Source organism: Serinus canaria, chromosome 7, assembly GCF_022539315.1.
Source record: "Serinus canaria isolate serCan28SL12 chromosome 7, serCan2020, whole genome shotgun sequence".
NCBI lineage: Eukaryota > Metazoa > Chordata > Aves > Passeriformes > Fringillidae > Serinus > Serinus canaria.
In genome coordinates this window covers 16,566,451-16,588,839 of record NC_066321.1, presented here as the reverse complement: position 1 = coordinate 16,588,839, position 22,389 = coordinate 16,566,451, and the positions used below count along the sequence as shown (strand labels likewise).

Here is a 22,389-nt window from a genome sequence, read left to right as displayed (position 1 = left end):
AGCTGAACTAAAGAAGTTGCTATTTCCCTGCTTAAAAATAACAGAACACACAGTGACTTTTACTTTTTAATTTCAACAGAAGTTGATACCCCTCCTAGAGAAGTTCTATGTATTCCTAATCATATGAGAACATTGCAGACGATTACCTTGATTAGATTTTCTCTCTCTGAATATTAATAAGATTATTTAGGAACACTACTGCCTTCCTTTTGCAGCACAATCCCCATATGAGAATTTTTAAACACATAAAAATCTATATTTAGCATCTGTCTATGCTGCCTATGAACAAATAATGGAAGGGAAGGTCATAGAAAAAAATTTTGGCCCTCTGGGAAAGCAGAAATTTGCAGTAAAATTAGAAAGAAAACTACCAGCCATGTTCATGTCAGACAGCCCACATACACAGTTACCCACAAAATCCTTCCAGACATTTTGCAATTTATATTCTACCAAATATATATATATATATAAACAGACTTTTGTGCACCATTGAGGAATACTACCAGCAACTGAGAGGGAGAGGAAGAACTAAGGTTTCAAGATGAAAAATGAAGTAAAGATTGTTGTAAAATGTAAATTCTTAATGAAAGTAAGCAAATTATTTCCCATTTAAATGCTCAAGGTAAAAAATGTGCAATTAAAAGTTCTGCACCAGTATTTTTTTTTCACTGCAGAAATGCAATCTAAAAGTCTTTCCCACTAATTTTGCAGAAATAAAATAACCAAAACTAAATACTTATTCTCAAGCTGTTCATGGAGACTTAGAATATGTAAAAGTTCTATTGTTCCAAAAGTAATCTCATTCCTTGCTTTAATCTTTATTTAATGGTTCCCTTATCCATTTCTTGAGGATTCAAACAAAATATGAAGTTTGAAAGAGTCTTTAAATTAGAAGATAAAATATTAATTGACCAAATGATTTTAATTCACATATATGGTATATTTACACTATTTTTTCCCACCAGTGTTCACTCTGACCAATACTCATAAACCCAAATGAGAGTATTTGGCTCTGGGAACAATGAATGCTATTGTAATACTAGCAGACTAAGGATTAAAATTATGGGTTTATTAAAGCTTTATATCCAAAATCTGTCCTGGGCTTGCTACAGCTTTGAAATCATTCCTCAATACACCAGCAACCAATACCTACAGATAATTTGTAAGTTATGAAAATGCTCACCTTGCTGTCTCTCTCCACTCTGCATCTTCTCCTTCACGCCAACAGATCTCATCAAGCTCAGTGAAGAGATCATGAGGAATGTGTTCCTCATCATCATCTTCTGTTCCAAGAATAAACTGCACCCTTTGTGATGGGGTATCTGGAGAAAAATAAAAATATCAAGTCCAAAACACCAGTTTTCTTGCCCTGAGAAAACAAATTTTATGAGATTATCCAGATGTTTTCATTCATATCACTTACTGCCACACAAAAAAAAATGCAGTTCTGCTTGTAAGAACATTCAATTACACACAAACACATTCAGATTGAGATCTCTTCATTTACTGTAGCTGTCAAGTCTACTTTTCAAAAAACTCCTCCAAAGATATGACCTGATGTATAGAAACAGGGTATATTGGAAGCTGGAATGGTATCTCCCAGAATAAAAAGAAAAAAAAAAAGAAAAAAGAAAAAAAGTCACAGAGAAAGGAGCACAGATAAAGCTGAATAAAGCTGATAAAAGTCTTTTACTCCAGTGTTAGGAAAATCTACTTTACCACTTTGTAAGTCTACATCTGCAGATCTAGCTCAGGTCATAAAGATAGAATACTAAATGTGAAATCTTTGCTGTAGGAGAAACAAACCAAATGAAACCTGCCTAATGTGAATAGACCATTGCAGGCTTGATCCTTGCTCCTTTGTTAACTCTTTCAACTTGGTTAGGCTGCTTGAGATACACAACTTCTTAATCTGTCCCAGCTTCCTCATTTTATTCTTCCTGTCTTCCCTTTCAATACTGTTCCTGATTATTTTTCTTCATAACCTTTCAGTGCAGACAACTAAATATGTTTTTTAAGACATACTATTGTTTTTTTCCACTCAAAAAAATCCCAGAGTATCTTAAGTACATGTATATTCAATGTTCATAGCTCAAGTGCTGTATTAAAAACTCCTATATCCTATTTGCTTATTTAAATGCAAATCTCAAATGAACAAACTCTGACGAAGCACAGCCTCTGTAGCAATACATGGCTGCTTTTTCTGCTAATGTATTTTAGATTTCTGAAAGGAACCAAAAGTGCTTTGTGAGAGCTGAGAGAGGCCAGGCTGCCAGTCAACTGAAAAACTGATTATCCAGCAGAACAGCTCAGTGATTCCTTGAACATTGTCTAAATGAAGTTCAGTTCTCTAACATATTTGTAAGACAAGCTACAATGTTCCATCTAACAGCAAAGAGCATCACTGCACAGGGTCCTAAAGCTCTTTGAATATTGGAAAAAAATGAGATTATAGCACCCATTGAATGCTAATTAAAGAGAAAACACAGCTCTGATCCAAGCAAATTAAATGGGCCACTGACACAGAAAATTAAATTCAGCAATAGAGATACTTTTTTGATAGCATCACTAAACTTGCTATAGCAATGAAACACAAACAATACATGACAGTTTTCACCTGAGGTCTATTTGCTTTAACAGAGTGTAAAGATCTAGTGCACTAGAGCCTATTCACTCCTTCACAAAGCAAGGAAATTAAACCCAAGGAGAAACACAGGAGAGAAGGAAGAGATGTTTGGACTCAGGTACTACAAAGAACCAGAGGATGGAACTGCAAGGGATACAGCTAAAGGAATTACTTTTGGTGAATCACTGAAGAACAGCAAGAAACTCCTCCACTTTACCCTTCCTTTGCTTTCTCTTCTCTCCTACCGCTCAGTCCTCTTCTTTCTTTAAAAATGTTCACTTTTTTCTTTAAATCAGAGACAAGAAAGTACATTCTAGTTAAAAAGTGTGCAACTTCTTAAAACTAATTTCCAGAAGGACAAAATTCAGTGAGATATGACTTTACAACGGATTAGTGCACATGACTACTAACAGAACATGGAAAACAAGCTACTTTGGTAGAGAGCTGGACTGCAGCTAGAATCTGAGAATAAGCATTGCCAGGAACATCCTGTACTCTTGATAAAATCAGCACTAGAACTGATTTACAGCAACTGCTACTGTTAAGTAATAAATGAGCAGTGTCTCACAGCAGAGCTGTGACAGCTATGATCCTCAAGCAAGTGCATGCTTCAGCGTGGGAGGAAAGCAGAGGATCAGAAACCTCCTGAAGTCAGGTGAGCAGTAACAAGGAATCACCTCACTGCAGTGATTTGCTCTTACTGGGTCTTCTGTGTAACAAGCTACTTGACTGACAGCAGTGAATCAGAATCTTTCAGAGATACCCAACATCATCAGGACCAAGCACTGCCAAGTCCACCACCAAACCACACCCCTAAGCACCACATTTATAGAAATGACGAAATATGCACTAAATTATCTTCTTCCTTGTTAACAAAGCAGTAAAAAAAGCTGCTAGGTTCTTTCTTTACTGCTGTGATTTCTATTGATATTTGAAACCTGCAAGTCACAGCTTCATTTTCAGACAACAAGCTGAAACTGAACAAAGTAATCATTTGATTTATGATACTATAACTTTATTTCAAGGACAAAACCCTAAAAGACATAAACAACAGGAAAATTATGATTAAAAAACCAGATCTTTTGGTTCCACTTATAAAACTGAATTAACAGGACTATTCATGAGCAATGTCAGACAGATTTGGCTCATATTCACAGGAGTAATAAATACCAAATATGTCATTAATATGTTATATAGAAAATTAGTAATATGTGATTCAAAATCAGTATGGAAGAATACTTCAATTGCTGACTGTCAAACTGTGATAACTTAATCCTCAGTGCAGAAGCATAATATTTGCAAACTAGGACACAATGTTTTCTGCAGTCTAGGCAAACACAAATTGGCTTGAATATTATTTTTGTCTATCCCTGCTTCAAGTAGCGCAGCCAGCAGAAAAAAAAATCCTTCATGCTATTATTGCTATTTCTAAAAACTAATGAGAACAATCTAGATTACTCTTTTAAAAAAATTGAGTGAGACTAATCAGTTACAGTAGTATTTTACCACTGCAAATGTTTTATATCAGAGTTATCAGAAGTAAAATGAATTTAAAGTTTCAAAATAAGCAGCTGATGATTCTCCCAAGTAACTTGTTCATCACCAGTTCAGGAAATCCTCCAGGACCAGCTAGAACTGGGTAGAAAGCCTAGTACAAACAGGAGCTGGGGTAATACCAACAAGCACTCCTACTTGGCTAAAGAGCAGTCTCAGCCAGGGAAATTGAAGCAGCTTTGTGATTGCTGGGGCTCCACCAGCCCCTCTGTTTTACCCCTGGGTTTCTCTGGGCTTGAGCTCGTTTCATACATGCAACACTTGCATCCAAACTACCCCTGACACCTCAAATTCATTGCATGCATGCAAATGAGTATTCACATTTAAAAATCTGGCTAATTCCACTGGTCTAATAAAAGAGTAAAAAATTAAGACCTGGCAGTTAAGCTATTGCTGTACACACAAATTCCAAGTGGGACTCAGTGCTGCAGAAAGGGAGCGGCCCTGCAGAAACCTGATATATTGATCATTGATATATTTATGACACCTTGTACAGGCATCAACAACCCTAAGACAAATGCAAGATGTGGGCACAGACACACCAAAAGAACAGATTTGCAAGCTAGAGTTTCTAATAACCTGATTCCCAGAGGGAAAGGGAGAGCTGCTCCCTGGAACAGCGCTGAGTGCCCGTAGCGGCAAACAGCGTCCCACAACACCTCGCAAAACACAAGGAGGAAGGAATCCTAACTGGCCTTTCCCCCAGTTATAACATCCCCAAGTGGAACCACAACCCTGGGTCTGGCAACTCCCTCTGGCCAAAGGGAATAAGGTAAGATCAAGACTTGGTCTGGGGTAACAAAGGAGGATCACTCTCAGTGCTTTCACATAAATTCAGCCCAGCAAATGTTCTGTTCCACCACACCAGTCAGAGTAGCCCACACCTCCTCAGTGAGGGCCAGGGATTCACTGGGACAAAGCTCCCTGCCATCAGGCAGAACTGCACACAATCCACCAGGTGATGTCACAAGCAGAAATACAGCTTTCAGTACATAGAAAATGTATCTAAATTCCGTCCTCTGTTCTTGATAAACTCTAGAAAGAGAGCAAAAATGTATTTCTAGTAACACTCCCTGTATTTCTCAGCCTGTCAAGCCTGCATTTAAGGGTAGAATTAGTAAGCAAATACTTCTTACTGGGGTCAGCAGATGAACACACTAACTATTAAAATAAAACTTTCATTACAGAAATTCACATAAGATAGTAAGCAACATATACAGGATTTAATCCATGCTTTGTGCTCTCGTACATCCATATTAAAATAATATTAAATATGCAAACTATTTTTTTTTAATTACTCACTGCTCAGGACAAACAGCAGTCTGGGAGTTAACAAGTGTAACACAGCTGACATTAATAACAAGTCAAGGAAAAATGGTATGGAAAATTCACAGGAGCAGAGAAAAGAAAGGATCATTTCAGACACAAACATTCATCATCCTCCTGCTTGCACTCCCCACAGAAGTGGTGGATGGGGACTCTCCCCCCACCTCCTTCCTTTGCAGATTGGACCCTGTCCTTGGCTCAGCCACCAGCACAGGTAAGGATCATAAATTCAATTTTATTAATTAGAAAACTTAGTAAAAGTTTAATTTAAATTTGCATTAACTAAAGCCCACATAAAACAGCAAACAGCCATACAGGACACTTCTGAAAGTCTCCTCACAGACCTTAGAAATCACATGTTGGGTTAGGAGAAAGTATTCCTTTGGTTGTGCCCTGGCACTTTATCCCTGCAGGTACAATCTGCTCCAAGGGAACTAGCCCAGCATTTTCTTGACATGAATTATTTCCATCGACCCAGGGCTATGGCAAATAATCATATCTTTTGGATCTGACAATATGGGCAATTCCCAAACTTTAATTATCCTCTCTTTTGCTGGATTCTTAAAACTGCAGTTATCATACATTATTTTAATCCAGATGTGCAGCAATCTGTGCCACAGCTGCCCAGAGATTTGAATTTCTGAGCTCACTGTTCATCATTTAAGCATATATTTAAGAGCAGGTGAATTCTCTTAACATCCATGCTCTTTACAAACAACTAAATTTACCCCATTAATAGCCCTTCAGCTACTTTACACAAATATCTCCAGCTGAGTCTTTTAGATTTACTTTCTTCATGTCCTTCAACCAACCAAAAGAAGCCCCACTTTGCAACTCACTTTTTTGCCTGCAGTGCCTTGAGAGCCTTTCCTGAGCTGTGTGTGCAGTCCTGGGTCAGGCTCACCTCCAGGGCTGCTCTGCTTGCCTTGCCACCTCCAATATCATGAATTACAAATTTAAGCCTCTTTAAAACTAGGGATTACTAAATCCATATTTCTTAAAAGAACAAACCAAACCTTCCACAAGCTTCAACAGTGTCTACTCATCCATGGACACACATGGGGCTGTAATCAAACCCCAGCTCTAACAGCTGTGTTCATTTTAACCCTCAACAAAACCTGTCCTTAAAGACACCCTCTTCAGAGCCAAAGTCTTCCTATTCCACAATTTTAAAACAGCTATTAAATATCTTTAACTCATGAGTACCAAAAAGCTGTTTCACTGGCTACAGGCAAACAACAGACATCAAAAAAGCCACAGAAAGCTGTCACTAAAATCCACATGCACACGAGCAAGTGCAACCCCAGCAGCCAAAGGGAAATCTGCAGCAGGCTTTCAGTGCCACCAGGACCCATGGCACTGATGGAGCCTCGTGGCCCCCAGCTCACAGGGGCTGGCACCCACTGCCCTCACAAGCAGCACCAAGGAGATGCCCCAGGCTAGAAAGAGCCTTTTTTTTACCAAATAAGTTTTAATTTGCATCAATTCCCTAATTTAATTCCCAAGCAGTCATAATACTTTACCCCACAAGGAAAACTGTGGAGAAGGGGAGCTTAAGGCAGAAATGAAACTGGGGCCTTAATTACAAGAGCAGCATTTCAGCTGAGAACAGTAAACCTCTTCAGTAAAACAAATAGCACCACTGCATTTTTTACTAGAGTGGATAAATTCACTGAATTTCACCTTCTCTTCAAAAAGAAGAAACTTAAGAGACAAGGTGGTGAAAACCTAGACCACTGAAACCACTTGACTTACAATTTTACTACCCAAAAACCCCTCCCAATGCGCAAACCATCAAATCAGTAAACTGTGCCATTACTGGCACATCATTATTGCAAAATGAAAACACCTTTTACAACCTCATCTCATTAAGAGGCAGCAGACAGAAAGAATCAGGTGTAGGGAAAACAAAACCCAAACCTGAGTAACTGATCTGTGCCCCTAAATGTCAGGACTCCCTTTCATCCCACTAAGTACACATCCTGCATATTATTTGTCTCATCTGGAGTTACCTCTGAATCTGTACACTGAGCACCCTTGGGTTATTTTTTAAAAATGACAGTAGGAGATAAAAAACAGCTAATGAGCCAATGTCAGAATGTTCTAAAAAAATCTATTCTCTGCAGAAACTTTCCCAGAAAGTAGCTGGTACAGCTTTCCCAGCCAGGATCCAAAGGGATTACCAGGAAGCTTCCCCCTGTTGTCATTGCACTGACTGGAGGTGTTTTCTACCCATGCTGATACACAGAAAACACTTGAAGGAATTGCTTTTTACTGGACAGGAACCTGTGACTGTGCATGGGGCCTGCAGAGCCCCACAGCACAAGGTGCACTGCACATCTCCCTGCAGCACTGACAGCAGAGCAAGGGCTGCACGTGGTGGTACTGCACAGACAAAGTTACAAATTACACAGTTATAGATTATGACAAAAATAATGCTTTATCCCATGCTGGGTTAACTGAGCACTGTGGAGCACTTCATGTCTGAATATTTCAGATCTTTACTTGTTCCAGAATCTCTATTATTCAGTGGTTGGATCTTTTGCTTTTATTATATCTCCTTTCATACTTCACTGCTTCAAAACACTGCTAATTTATTCTCTTGTATCATAAAAATCCTTATGTATTTTTCTGACTTACTTCAAAGCACTGTTTTCCATCAGTTGGTCTCAGTGCTTATTTTCTCCATCTTTTCTTCTTGCACCTGCTCATCAAAATGGTTTTTTCTTTCCCCTCCTCCCTCACAGTTCCCAAGCATACAGCCTTCTACTATTTGGCAGAAAAGCATAAAAAGGTGTCAATAGAAAGAAGGAGCTAAGCATTTATTCTTGCTCAATTAAATCAGACTGATTTATAAATTAAGGGACTAGTTTGGATCTACTCTCTCAGGTAATACAGTCCCTCATACTGAGTTACACATCAAAAAAAGGAAGTGTACTTGTCTTCCTCCGAGCTTCCTTCACTTCTGGGTACTGTTAGAAACTTGTAGTCATGGGGAAGAACAGCTAAAAAGCTTATAGAGGTTTATTAGGTTCACATTTGCTGTGGGAAGTATCTGGGCAAATAAAGCACAGAAAAATCCTCCTCACATTCTCTCTAAAGGCAATGCTTTGCCCCAGGCAGCACAGCAAGTTGTCTGAAACTCCTGTAAGGAAAAACCATAGTGAAAGAGGGAGGTGTATATAGACTACTATTAATCTCTGTATTATTTTGTCTGCCTGTTCTGTATGTGCTCAACCTCATCACTGTAGCATTTTGAGATTTGCCTTGATTATGCAAATCCCTTTCACTCTTGTCTATAGAAAGCCACATTTCTGCCTGGGTGGACAAATGTCAAAGCTCAAAATGTGTTTCACTGGCCCAAATTCCAGGAGTCAGATAAAAGGGAAAACCCTCAAAATTTACTATTCAGATAATTATTCAGGGTGAATGTCAGACTAGATATTTCCAGATTTGTGGTTCTATCTTTGGATTCTTTGCATTGTTATCAACCAAGCACTTTGAAGAATATCTTCAGTAGTCTGAATCCACAAAAGATTTCCATGTTTCTGGCCTGTAACTTGTCTGTCAAGTGACACCACTTGAATTGGTAAGTTTAAAAGTGAAATTGAGACTTTAAAGACTTCAGATCTCTACTCATTTCTTGAAGTACACCAGAGGAAGAGAGCAGTGAACATCAAGCTACAAATCTACTTCACAACTATCCTTTTTTCATATTGCTGCTATTTCACCCTCAGAGATCCTTTGAACACAGGCTGATTTACCTAACACAGAATTATGCTGAACATTGCATTTTATTGCATGCACAAATGTCAAAGACTATTAAAACAGATTCAGCCAGTTAATTTCCTTTTTTTTTTTTTTCACTTTTGACATTAAGAAGGACACAAGCCTAGGTCTCCAGAAGTTGAAAGAACAGAGCTAAGTTCTCAGCCAAAATGTGTCACATACTGGCACTTAAATAAAACCAGATGACTCAACAGAAGACACTGTTTCATAGTTCAAGATATCTCACTTCTTGGCTAATGTAACTTTCAATTGTTTCTTTTTAATCTGACTTTATATGTATATATGCATATTCTTTTTGAAAACTGCTTTAATAATTTATGAACTTTGTTTTTTTCCAAGAAACTGGTTTCAATATAGTATTGGGTCTTTTTACATTTGAAATCCATTCCAGACAGAACCACCACAGCCAATTTTTTCTTCACTGTTCAGTCTTCAAAACATAACTTGTATCTCTAAGTTTGAAAAAGTCTTGACTTTGTTTTACTCTCAGTACAATAAACCATTGTGCAAGATTTGAAAATTTCAAGCTCTAACCATCACCACTTACAAAATACTTGCTCAAAAGCTTTCCACAGATGAAATACAAACTTCTGTTTAAAGGAAGTCTTATAATTACTATTCTGTAACCTGAAATCACACTGGTGCATTTCCTTAATGATTTAAAAACACATTAGCAGATTGTTTTCTACACATGCTTCCATTATATTTTAAACACTTTCCATAGCCTTGGACATTTCATCACATGCACTTTTTATTTTTGAACAGCATGTAACATTCTTGTGTTTTGAGACAAAGCTTCACTAATTTATTAATGACTACCTTCCTCTTCTCTGTAATGCTTTCTTACTTAAAATTTTGAGAACTTTAGGAGTTTCATATCACGTTTGTCTACTGAGAGGTATTTTTCCCTGCTTTTTCCTCAAGCCCACAGTTAGCAGATCCATGTCACAATGGCACATTTACAGCATCATGTCAGGAAAAAGGTAAACACAACTGAGATCATGGTTTGAATCTGATAAAACACTGCAGCTTCAGTAACATCAACATCATCACAAAAGTAATTGTAAAGGACCCCAGCTCTTCTAGGTTAGTTTTAGGGGCAGATCTCCAGAGCCTACCCCGAGGGCAGCTGGTGCCATGTGGCACTTCCCACCTCAGAGGTGGCTGCAGTCTGTCTTTGTGAGAACACTTAGGAACAGCTCCTTCAGGGATGGAAACCACTGAGCTTTCTCATGTCTTGACTTCCACTGGCTGGGGCCCCTCAGTGGATGCATTCAAAGGATCCCATCACCAGCAGAGGCTCTGGTGGATTCTCCAAAGCCCTGCTGCTGATCACGTCCAAGTGATACCAGCACAGATCATGCACAATCATGCTGACATTTATTACTTAAAGACCTATCCTAGAAAAAAACTTGGCTTACCAAAAGGAGGAGATTCTCTTCCATCTTCTAATCCCGAGTCCCGCTCTCTGTCTCTCTTTCTGTGTTTATGCCCGCGGTGCCGATGGCGTCGGTGACTTTTTCTTCCACCCAGTGGCACATGAACCCCAATGAACAATGTTCGATGGCCTACAGGTAAAAAAGGCATCTTTGAGAAAGGAACTATGTTATAAAAACAATATAAATATCCTTAAAAGCATTCATGGTATCATTCCTGTGATCATTTTGAAGTTATATAATATTTATTATTCTAATGTTAATAGTCGTAACAGTATGGATTTGAATAATAATGTTTAAGCATCACAGATACACAACCCCTTGAGAGAGGAAGAAATTCCAATACTGAAGTCCTTATGATGCAGTGCCAGACTTTTTTTTTTTTTCTTCAAATTTGCATCTTTGTATGTGAACTTTCATTAAAGCCAGACAGGTGTTCTGTTAAATGTCTTCCAAAACAGTAACATAAAGAGACACATGGATCTCTTTGGATTGAACATTTGGTAAAGTTGCTGTTTGCTTTGTGTGTACAAGAACTTTACCAAACTCATTCCTATTTATGAGCCAAACCTTGACAGAATTCTTGTGGGAAATTCACTGAATAAAAAACGAAGAAGAAAGGAAAAAAAAAAAAGAAATTGAAAAAACAATAAAACACTATGTAGGCAAAAGCACAAAATCCCTATAGCACTTTACATGCTCACATCATAAATGTGTTGCTGGTATCTTAGGGTGCTTTCATTTCTTCTGTTCTGTTTTTTTAAATACATAAGAAGGTACATATTGCATGCCTGCTGCCTTCAAGCCTGATGAATTTTATGTTGCTGATCAAGCCCAAAATATTTAGGTCTCTTAGCTATGTGGGCTAACAGGATCAGAGCACAGTAAAGCATTTAGAAGGGGGAGAGCACAGCAGGAATGTGCACTAACCAGAACAAATGGGAAAGGAATCATGACTCACTACAGGCAGGTCTTCTACATTTACTCAGCAGAAAGACATAGCCCAGATTACTCATCTCAAATAACATTATTTTCTCCTTGAAATGAACATAACACAGCTCATGGACATTTGCTGCTTTGCTGTAATCATTCAGTGTCAATCATCTAAAAAAGGTCAAGAACACTAAGCTAAGGTAGCACGTGATCTCTAATCCCATGGAGACTCCAGAGGAGGCAGAAAACACAGCAAGGCAGCACGTGTCACAAAACATCAAAGAAATTCAATACCAACAGGAATTCTCTGCAGAGGCAGAGCTAAAAAATCTGCAGAAAGACTCTGGACACCACACTAGTTACTTCCCTAACACTGATCCATGTAGAGGAGGATAGAAAGCAGAGGCATCAATTTTTGAGAGACTATTCTTGTAGAGTCAGGTGATCTTCCTAATACAATGCCCATGAGTTGAAAAATATTTTTCTATTTATTTATTATATACCTCTTTCTTCTTGCTTATCCCATTTAACCCAATAAATGGTTTAAAGAGAACTGCTGCCTTTTGTATACTTCAAATGCATTGCAGTCAGCAGTGCATGACACAAGGAAAAATTCATTTAAAAAAAACTGAAGGACATGAGTAATGAAGTACTTCACATTTCCTTATCCCCTCCTTGGATAGAAGAAAAAGCAAAACATTTTGAAAGGAAGGGTTTACTGCTCCTAAGACTTTTAGTAATTTCCAGAGGTGCAAATAGATTGTTTTTTTAATTTAGTAACTAAGTACATTCCTGCTGCTTTGTGATAGAAGGGGCCATGCTTATCCTAGTTTTCTCCCACGTCAATGATCAGATTGTACCTGCATCAGGAAATGCTGATTGAGACTCACATTTCAATTAATTTCCAGGGCTGAAAGCAGTACTTGAGTCCAGACTGTTCTTTATTGAGTACACTGAGATACAGTGCCAGAACATTGGTGTGTGTGCCTGAATGCCACAGCAATTTTCCTTATACAGACACAATCAGTTCCCACTGAAAAAAGAACCAGGACCCTGGAAACTGAAATAGACATCAGGAAAAAGCAAAGTGGATTGTACTCTTTCTGTGTGAACCTACTGAGACCAGCAGAGTGCTACCTAGGCATAATTTCAATAAACACATGGAGAAAGGTAGGTGCTTGTAACAAGGATCAGACAAATAAGAGGAAAAGAAACTAAAGAAACTGTCAGGGGAAAAGCAATAGTTCTCTACAGAAAAATCACAGAGCAAAAAGCAAAAAATCTGAGAGTTAAGTAGTTCTGGTTTATTAAAAGATCACAACTGTGAAGCAAAAAGAGACCATCTGGGAACAAAAGAGTAATGAATTCTGAATTGCTGACAAAATGACAATGAATGATAGAAGCAGCAAAAAAAAGAAAGAAGAAATACAAAAGAAATCCAATTACTGTATTACCTTAGTTCAAGCAACCTTTTCATGGTAGGTATTATGAGCTAGAGTCCAGAATGTAATGTACATTTTTATGTACAAATTGTCCAAGGCATTATCAAACAAGAGTTTCCAGAGAGATCTCTGAATTTGCCAAGACTAGAAGGTCAAACATGGACAGAACAGGGCAGATCTCAGGAAAGCCTGACTGAAATTTCTAAGAAAGGATATCTACAACTGAGTGAACTCAAGGTCAACCAGGATATCCACTATCTAGGCTATACTTTTAGAGAACAACTGATCATATATGGGCAGTTCTTTCATTTATCTCTTAGAACTACTTTGTGTCTTCTTTTATTTACTTCATCAGGATGCCAACTTAAAATGACTGAATATTGCTCAAATATTGTAAAATAATTCTGCTCTGCCATACATTTTCACAGAAACTATTAGATCATAATTTCTCATTATTTTTGGTAATTCTACAAAGACACTAAAGTATGGGACATAGTAACAACTGCAGGTTACACCAGGGTACCAACCACTGACATCAGGCACAACCTAACATCCATCCTCACACAGCACTGACACATGGTTTAAGAGGTGAACACAACACCTTGCTCTCCCTGCCAGATGGGTGTGGGTTTTGTGTTAAAATTGGTTTTGGAAGAATGGGAGGCACTGGGACAAAAAAAATCTGTACTCTTAGCATCCCTTTAAAAATACCTTAATTCTACTAAATTAAGGGAAGTATTTACAAATCCTTCCTCTCCATCTCCATTTTCCCTTGAAATGTCACATCACTAAATAATTGTAATGGGTTTTCCAGAAGTACCTAAGTTAAGTCATCAAGCACCATCGATTAAAATGGGTTATGTGTTTTCAGAGCTCTAGAAAACCCACTACATTCCTTTTTCTTTCCATTTATTCAAGGCATAAGATAGGTAGCTAGGATAAGCTTCTGGTTTTAAAGACTCAGAATGCCAGGTTCTGGAAACCATTTCTAGATGTTACTTTGGTCATTCTCAGGGGATATACAGAAAATTCCTGCTATTCTGAGCCTGGGTTTTTAGATTATTAATTTGCTATTGGTTTTTTAAAATAAATTTAAGTGTAAGGAATAATTTCTCCTTTCTCCTTTCAGCAACCCCAAACAACACTTCTACTTAGACTTTATTCTGAGAAATGTCTCTGCAAGACATATTCATATTAATAATATATGTTTCATATCTGTCTTTTCTAGGGCAATGATTTCATACCTCCACAAACTTACTCTGCTGAAGACACTTACAGCAGAATAATTTTTTTCTTCAAAAGTTTAGGGGAGATCCTGATTTTTCCACAGGGCTACATGCACTTTCATCTGTCTCAAAGCTAATTGTAATTAATAGGACTCCTTTTAAATGTTTTATAATATCATTTGTATTTAATGTAATCCTGTAAAAATTAAAAAAGAATGCTTTATAACAAGGGTTATTATTTATTCAGTCCTTAAATACTTTAACTCAAGGAGTGTTTTAATGCTTTGAAGGTAAACCACAAGCTTCCTATGACATAAATGCATACATTTGAACTAACTTTATATTCTGGGTTTGTTCCCCAGCTATGTGCAATGTGATTCAGAATAGTCTTTTATTAAAAATAATCTTTTTACAATTTACCAGTGGATGTGTAGCACTGTATAAATGTCATTGCAGAGCAGATCAATTCAGTGCATTGCATTTCTTTAATAAGCTTTCACACTGTAAATAATCTTTGTGTATTACTGTATTTTCTCAGTGGGTCTGTTTTAAAAAATTTCTTGCTTCTAAACCTAATACTGAAAATATTAGTGCATGTGTTCAAGTTTTGCTTTCCTAGCAGCACATCTGGAATAAATCAACATCTGAGTTCAGAGTGTGTTTTTGCAAGGACAAAATCCCAGCCTTTCTATGATAAAACATTACTGATGCTAATGTAAGGTTAATAGAAAAACTCAGGAAGATCAGGTAAATCCTATGGCTCACTGATATCTAAACCAATTCTGACTTTTTTAATTGTAACACAAATTAAACACAGCATAAACCATGGAGAAGAGCCTCTCTCAGCATGGAAATTCTTTCAGGTCTCCATGTTACACCAGGAATGTGGAACTCAAGCAGGTACTTTAGAGCTTCTTAGTGAACCAGCCCAGTTGGTGGCAACTGTGTAAAAAAATGACTGTCCTGGATGCAAACATCCATGAACACCAGATGCTCAGGGTCCATGTGCTTCTGCTGCCTTCCACCTGGGGTTATCTGAACTTGCCTGAGGCACCTGCTGACACCAAGGCCTTCAGATCCCTGCTCACAGGCATGAGGAAAGGGGCAGATAGGGAACAGATGGGTCTTGAAACACCTCCAGAAAGAGCAAAGGCAGGCTTCTGGGACCTACTGAGGAAACACAGTAGGTGTTACAAAGGCAAGATGCCTTGAGAAAGAACACTTTGCCAGTAGTCCAAGCCAAGTCTCAGCTGACTGCTGACCTCAGCAGAGCCAGAGGGGTTTCTCCCTCCTCTGGAAAACAGTGCTTGAAGCCTCTCCTATGCATTGACAGCTAGAGCTGAACCAAATGCAATTTTTCATCCTCTCCAAAATGAATGGTGAGGTAGAGACAGAAAACCATCAGTCCGTGTAGGGTTAAAAAAAATGCCTTTTTCCTTACAGGAAAGAAAGTGATTATGGTGAATTGTGTAGGAGTAGAAGTACATGACTCATGATTCATTATTGTAGTGCAGCACGGAGGCAGAGCTGGAGAAAAAGCAGAAAGGACAAAAGCAATCCTTCCAAAATCAACAGTTTACATTGATGTATGTGGTTCTGGTTTGCCCAAAACCCATTTTTCACCTTTTTGCTGTGCCATAATTTGGAGGAATGGACAAGAAAACCTTCAAAATTTCTTTTAGATTATACATAAAATTTATATTCTAGAGTAGATTAAAACAGAAATTATATAGAAAAAAAGTAAAAACAATATCCCTGGCCCAAGATAGCATTAAGGACACATTGAATGTGGAGGATAGGAGCATCTCACTGAAGTCATTAAAGTTATGGACCTTTTAAAGAGCCTCGATCATTCACTGCCCTCCCAAAAAAATCTTGCATTTTAACAAAATATATTTCCAGATTGTAGGTGGGCTAAAAAGTACCTTCTGATCAATGTTTGAAATTCCCTAGGTTCCTCCAGAGGAATCCAGAGGTGCTGTATGTATGGTTTTATTACAAGATCATGACCTTGCCAGGCAGAAGAAAAAAAGCCAGCAGACACAGAATATAAAAGAACCTGCTCAGATACACAACTCTCAACTCTTTCCACTGATGAAGAGTGAAGCTGGGGTTATTGGAGGGACGAATTTGACCTATATTTCTAAATTAGCAGCAAGCCAAGAAAAAAAAAAAAAAAAAAGCAACTTCAGTACTTCAGTACAAGTACAACTGTGTGTTAAAAAATGAATGTTTCTATCTACTGATGCTGCAATTAAGCAGCTTCCACCAACAATGGCAAATTGGTTTATGTCAGTTTATGTCAATCTGGGATTTCACAAAGTGAAGCATTTGAATATATTAGTCTCTACAAATACTGAAAAGGTTTCCTGTCTGTGAAGCTGAGAGCAAATTCAAACCAAATTCACAACCAAATGTTATCATCAGCTAAAGGCTGTGGTGTTCAACCAACACTGTGGCACTTGTTTGCTTCCATTATTTCATTATTCATCATTTTAAAGAGATTCTGTGAACACATCCTTCAGACTTATTCGTGAATGTTCAAGGTGAACCACCTCCCCAGTAACAGAGAAACTGCTGACGAGGGACGAGAGAGCAAAGGGATCAAACCAGGTGACTGCCAAGACAAAAGGAGAAAAGTGAGATCTCGAGCAATATTGAATTACGTAGGAAAAAGAAAACAAAGCTAGATGAGAGGCACTACAGAAACGTGTGCCTTAGGAATCACAAAGGGAACGAGCTTGAGGATGTGATACTGGTAGGTAACAAAATGAAAGAGCAACCCTTCAGGTACAGACAAAGCCAAACCATTCTGGACTCCCTTCCACAGCATTTCCTGTTCCATCGCAGCGCGACGAACATCGCTGCAAGGAGCACGAGCGGGGTCAGAGCCAATGTCAGGATGAGCAGGGCACCCAGGGAAGCACAGGCCAGGAAGCCTGGAGCAGGGGATCTCTACTGACATGGTAACAAATTATTTGCAGTAGGCTCTAGCGTCCTGGGAGCCAAGGGGAAGGGAAATCTTGGTTGATGCTCCTGTCTGACCAAGCAGAGCCGGTGCCTGACTTGTTTCTGCATTGAGGCATGGGTGAATCAAGGCCAGGTTATTAAAATTTATATCCTGTCAGTCCTATGAGCTGCTAGGTCCTATTAATTTTCAGGTAAATAATGTCAGAGGCAGACAGGTGTGCTATGATGTTATTTCTACAAAAAAAGGTCCAGTCTCTGAGAATAAAAGGCTGCTTAAAACTCAAATTTTTACTAAGTAATAATATATGGAGTTTAGCATTTAATCACAATGAGATTTTTCATATATTAATCCAAACAATATATAATCAAAATTTCATTAAAATAATTTTTAATTACTGTCACAAGCTAGAACAAATAAAATAAAATAAAATAACCTAAAATAATTATTTTTAAAAGATAATTAAATACTCTGGAGTTTCACCTTTTTTGTTCAGCATTGACTGTCAAAATTATCCTTCATGCAGGTTGTTAATTATAAAATATCTCTACAAAATTTACAATTAATTTTTGGTTTATTAAGTTTAAAGTCTCAGCCTCTGCATCATTCTGTGTTGTGCCAGTCATATTTATATTCTAATTAAGCTTGAAGGTTTTTTGTGAAATTCAGTAAGCAATCCACGTAATCTGAATTTTGTAAAAAGTGTCAGGAGGCATATCCTGAGTCATATTCATGCGTATACTGGATACAGTGTTTTATGTCACCTCAGAGATATGAAACATGGCAAACTTGATTTCCCTCAGGCAAATTTTCCCATGCCACTTAGGCAGATTAAATGAATGAAACATAAAAAACTTGAACAAAATCTTGACTTGTCTGAATCAAGGATCATTTTGCCGTTTTCTCCAACAGAACCAGAATTCATCCCTGATTCATGGTGGGACCTTCACCTAACAATCTGATCTCCACCCACCTCCCTGTTGAAGCTGCTTCCCAAACCCAGCCACAGTAATAGCCACAGCAGTTCTGACATACTCTCACAAAAATCCTCCATCTGCAGCTGAGCACCTCCAGCAAGGAGTCCAAGGAATGGTCACTTTTCCCCTCAGCTAACACGGTGGCCACAAGGAAAAGACCTTGGCCATTGTGTATTTCATGTCAATCCCCTTGCACATCTGCATAGTCCAAAAGTCAGCATGTGACCTGGGAGAATCTGAGAATCTGAGATCTCCAACCAGAGCAATCCAAGTACTTTTGGTCTATGAGATAAGCAGCAGGTATATCCTACTATATCTGATCAGAATATATATATCCTATATCTGATCTGTTCTCACTGAACATACATTGAAGCAATGGCAGCCAGCCAGAGACAACCCCATGGAATAAACTGGAATAAGCAGCTGCTGAAGTGCACATCTGTGCAGGAAAACTTGCCTAGCTGCCCTCAGCACAGGCACATGTACAACCTGTCATTTTGCAATTAAATACTCAAGCATCCAGAATCAGTGCTCAATTCTCATTTAGGAATTCCACCACTGATAAAAATGAGAGAATATTTATTTCAGTAGGATTGTTGTCTGTACACACATTGAAAGATAACATGCAAAACAGGTGATTATAACCAGGGAATATAATCTCTTTTTTGCTTTTAGAAATGCTTTCTCAGTCCCTCCATCAATGCAATAGTCAGACAAATGACCTATTCAATATTAGTGACTGATCCTGACCTTAAAACTCACAAAAAATTAACTATGAGGAAAAATTATTGGTGCTGAAAATCTGAATGCCAAAGCTCTGCAAACAATTCACCTCTGAAGCACTACAAACCTTAAGTAAAAAGATACAATTTGAAGCACTTACTGCACTAAGATGCACTTACCACATCCCTTCTGTTCCCATAAGTACTGCAGCTCCTGTCTTATGTTCCCAAGGTTTTACTGTACTGCTCATGGAAAGAAAATACTGATCTAGAGACAATGAGACAAAAATCTATTCTTGTGTCCGTTCTTTGAGGCAGGATTAATCACCATGTCTTCATGCTTTCAGCAAGAAATGTACTTGCAATATACTTGCACAAGGACTGCCTGAAATATGCAAGTCCAAATATTTACCAGGCTTTGAAATTTCAGATGGAAATTTTAGTACACATTTAAATCTGTATTTCTGAAGTTTGAATGTTGATAGTTTAAATTTTTTTTTTAAAGACAAAATACTTACAATTATAAGATTTAATAAGAGGAAATTGAATACTTATTTTCAGATTTAAACCTGTAGCTCTTCATATGAATTGCAATTTTTGAAATGTTGCTGACATGGTGCCATTAAAACTTACACCCTGGCAAAGCTATTCTTCCCTAGAATATTCAGTAACCAGCTATTTACATTTTAAAACATAAACCAAATTAAATGTCTGTCAAAAAGCTAATTACATAATGCACATTAATAGTCTGGTTATACTCTTTTTCTAAGGTATGCAATTAGCACCTGATTATTTAATTTCATATTTCATAGTTGTTATGTCATTAGGAAAAAGGTAGATTTTTCAGCAGAACCCAACACAATGTCAGTGAATGAGACAGGTATTTGTGAGTCACACTCTCTGTTTCCTGGGGGAGAAGTGCCTAGATGTACTGCAAAACAAACAGACATGCTATTAACAGCAACTGGATATTAAAACCTGCAACGTGATTATACATTTAAGATAAACTGATCTGAAGTTAGAGTGAGCATGAAACTATCTGAGAAAGCTAACTGCATTGTGAAGGATTGATTCTACACTGAAAAATTGTTTTCTTAGAACATTATGAAACAGGAGGGTTTTATTTTTAATAAAAGCAGATTCATTTGATAACTGCAGAATTTTTCAATATTCTAAATTTAATTCAACTTAAATTGATGGAAAGATTGTGGGAGTGTCACTGCCATGTTCCAGTTTCTTCTGATAACATCTTAAGAGCATATCTTTGAAATAATATTTTCACTGATATTTCACAGAACCAACTCTATCCATATAGGATGGTGGGGGAAAAATTAAATACAGTTCTTAAATTATGTTCCAGGTAGTCATGTGTGGAACATCACAGTAATTCTGACAACCTTAATGTGACTTAAGTTTATGTGACTGAGTTTAAAGATGTCATTCTGCAGAAAGCTGTCCATCTTTAAAATGCCACCTCACTATCATCAATAAAATGACTCAGCAAAAGGATATTTTTGTGGGTTGACTCACCCCACAAAAATCTCTGTGAGTCAGTACCATGGAGATAGGGAGACAGGGAGCTCCCACTCTTGTATTGGGTGTTTCTCTGAGGACACCAGATACAGCGGCTTCTCTTTGATCAAGGATGCCATCAAGAGACTGAAGACCACAGATTAAATGTGAGATTCAAAACAGGAGGTTTTGTGCTCATGCCCAAAACTGGCATTGCCAGCCTGACCCACTGACCCTGGAGATACCAAAACTGTAAATGCCACCCTGAAACATCTAACCTGAGATCTTGCACACACCCAGACTTCCCCCAGGCTGAGTAGAGAGCTACCTACCTCATACATTCCCCACTGCACAACATCCAACATCCTTCTGTGAGAGACAACCTCACACAGACACAGCCAGGCCCCTCTCAAGTGCAGCTACATCTGCTTTTCAGGGAGGCACTGCTGAAGGAAGCAGTCACAGGGCTGCTGTGTAACATTGGCATGTCAATGAAATCATCAATATGGCCAACACGTATCAGATAACACAAAGTTCACATAGACAGAGGAAAAAAGAAAAAAAATTATGAAGTAATCAATGGTAGGCATTTAGAAAACTCAAGTTCCTGCACAGATGGAGATAGGTCTCTTTAGAGCTGAAGCAAGGAACTTTTCAGATGTAGCTTGTTGATTTTAGTATTTCTTTTGGGCTAGTTCATGTGGATCTGTGTGACAAAAACTGGAACCTCCATGTCCCACTACAAGAAGCTAACAAAATCAGCCATTCCCAGTCTCAGGAAAGGGATAGCATATGTGCAACAGAAACTCATTTTCCTCAAAACTATGACCTGGGGGCTCACACAACTCAGGAGTTTAAGTATAGTAGTAACCAAAGCTTGGCATACACTAAACAAAGAGAAATGCAGCTGACTCATTAGACCAGTATTTAAACCGTGCTCATAATTTCTCACTCTCTCTGCAGTGGGTATCAGTAAATGTGTATCCAATCTCTGGCACTACAGAATGCTTTTGTTCAGCTGAAGATGTGGCTAGGCAACTACATGAGGATTGTAATGCAAGTGTAGAAGCCTTTATAAGCACTAAATCAGCCATCCTGCTTGCAGTTGTATATTTGAAAGTTTAGAAGACTTATGTAAAGTCACACATGCATATTCACAGGACTTGACCAGGGATCACCAAAAACTAGCAAACTCCTTCCACCATCATCTGTTTCTGGACACTGCTGTGAGAGAAAACAGTATTTCTTTTTTAAAAATAAATTACAATATTCTACTCTATTGTCTCGTTGCATCCCTGCTCAAATCAGTAAGTTTACACATTGGAATTACATTTCAGTACTTTCAGAAGAAAGTGACAACATAAAGCACAGAAAAATCATTGCTCACCTTCTAGATCTTCCTTTTCAAAATGTGTCTTGAGAATGGAGCGAGTTCCACCTCTATCCACAACAGCCTCTTCATCATTTCTCTACAAAACAGAAAAAAAGACAGATAAGCTACTTTTCATTTGGAAACTATTGGCAAGATTGTTCAGTACTATAAAACAAAGATGTTTTTAATATTTCCACTTTTCCAACTCAAGAATAAAAAGGGGTGTAAGAATTTCATTTTACTTATTAAATCTATTTCTTTTGCATCAGTTATGAGGTATGAGGTATGATTACAGCTAACTTTGACATGCAAAACTTCTGGTAAAACCTGCAAGATGATGAGTAAACACTGGTTACTGGAAACCAAGAAAAACATCAGCCAATAGGACAATGAAAGAGATGAGAGAAGAAATGTCTGATCAGGGCAGCTTTATTCTTGTGCACCTTAAGAAAGGGGTTGCACAGGCATTTTTGTCTTTAGATCAGGATCTTGAGCTACATGCAGAA

General features: G+C 38.0%; 1 protein-coding gene across 4 annotated transcripts in view; it reads right to left on the bottom strand.

Moving 5' to 3' along the window:
* SLC4A10 (solute carrier family 4 member 10) overlaps window positions 1-21,983 on the bottom strand; it is an 88,780-nt gene extending 66,797 nt beyond the window's left edge. For 2 of the 4 annotated variants that reach the window (XM_018911465.3, XM_009087931.4), the window contains exons 1-3: window positions 21,899-21,983; window positions 10,717-10,863; window positions 1,184-1,322 (exon numbers count right to left, since the gene is read on the bottom strand). The gene's annotated coding sequence lies outside the window, so the exon portion shown is untranslated. The remainder of the gene's footprint in view (window positions 1-1,183; window positions 1,323-10,716; window positions 10,864-21,898) is intronic. The other 2 variants (XM_018911467.3, XM_050976981.1) reach the window with 1 other exon arrangement.
* Window positions 21,984-22,389: the final 406 nt, after the last annotated feature.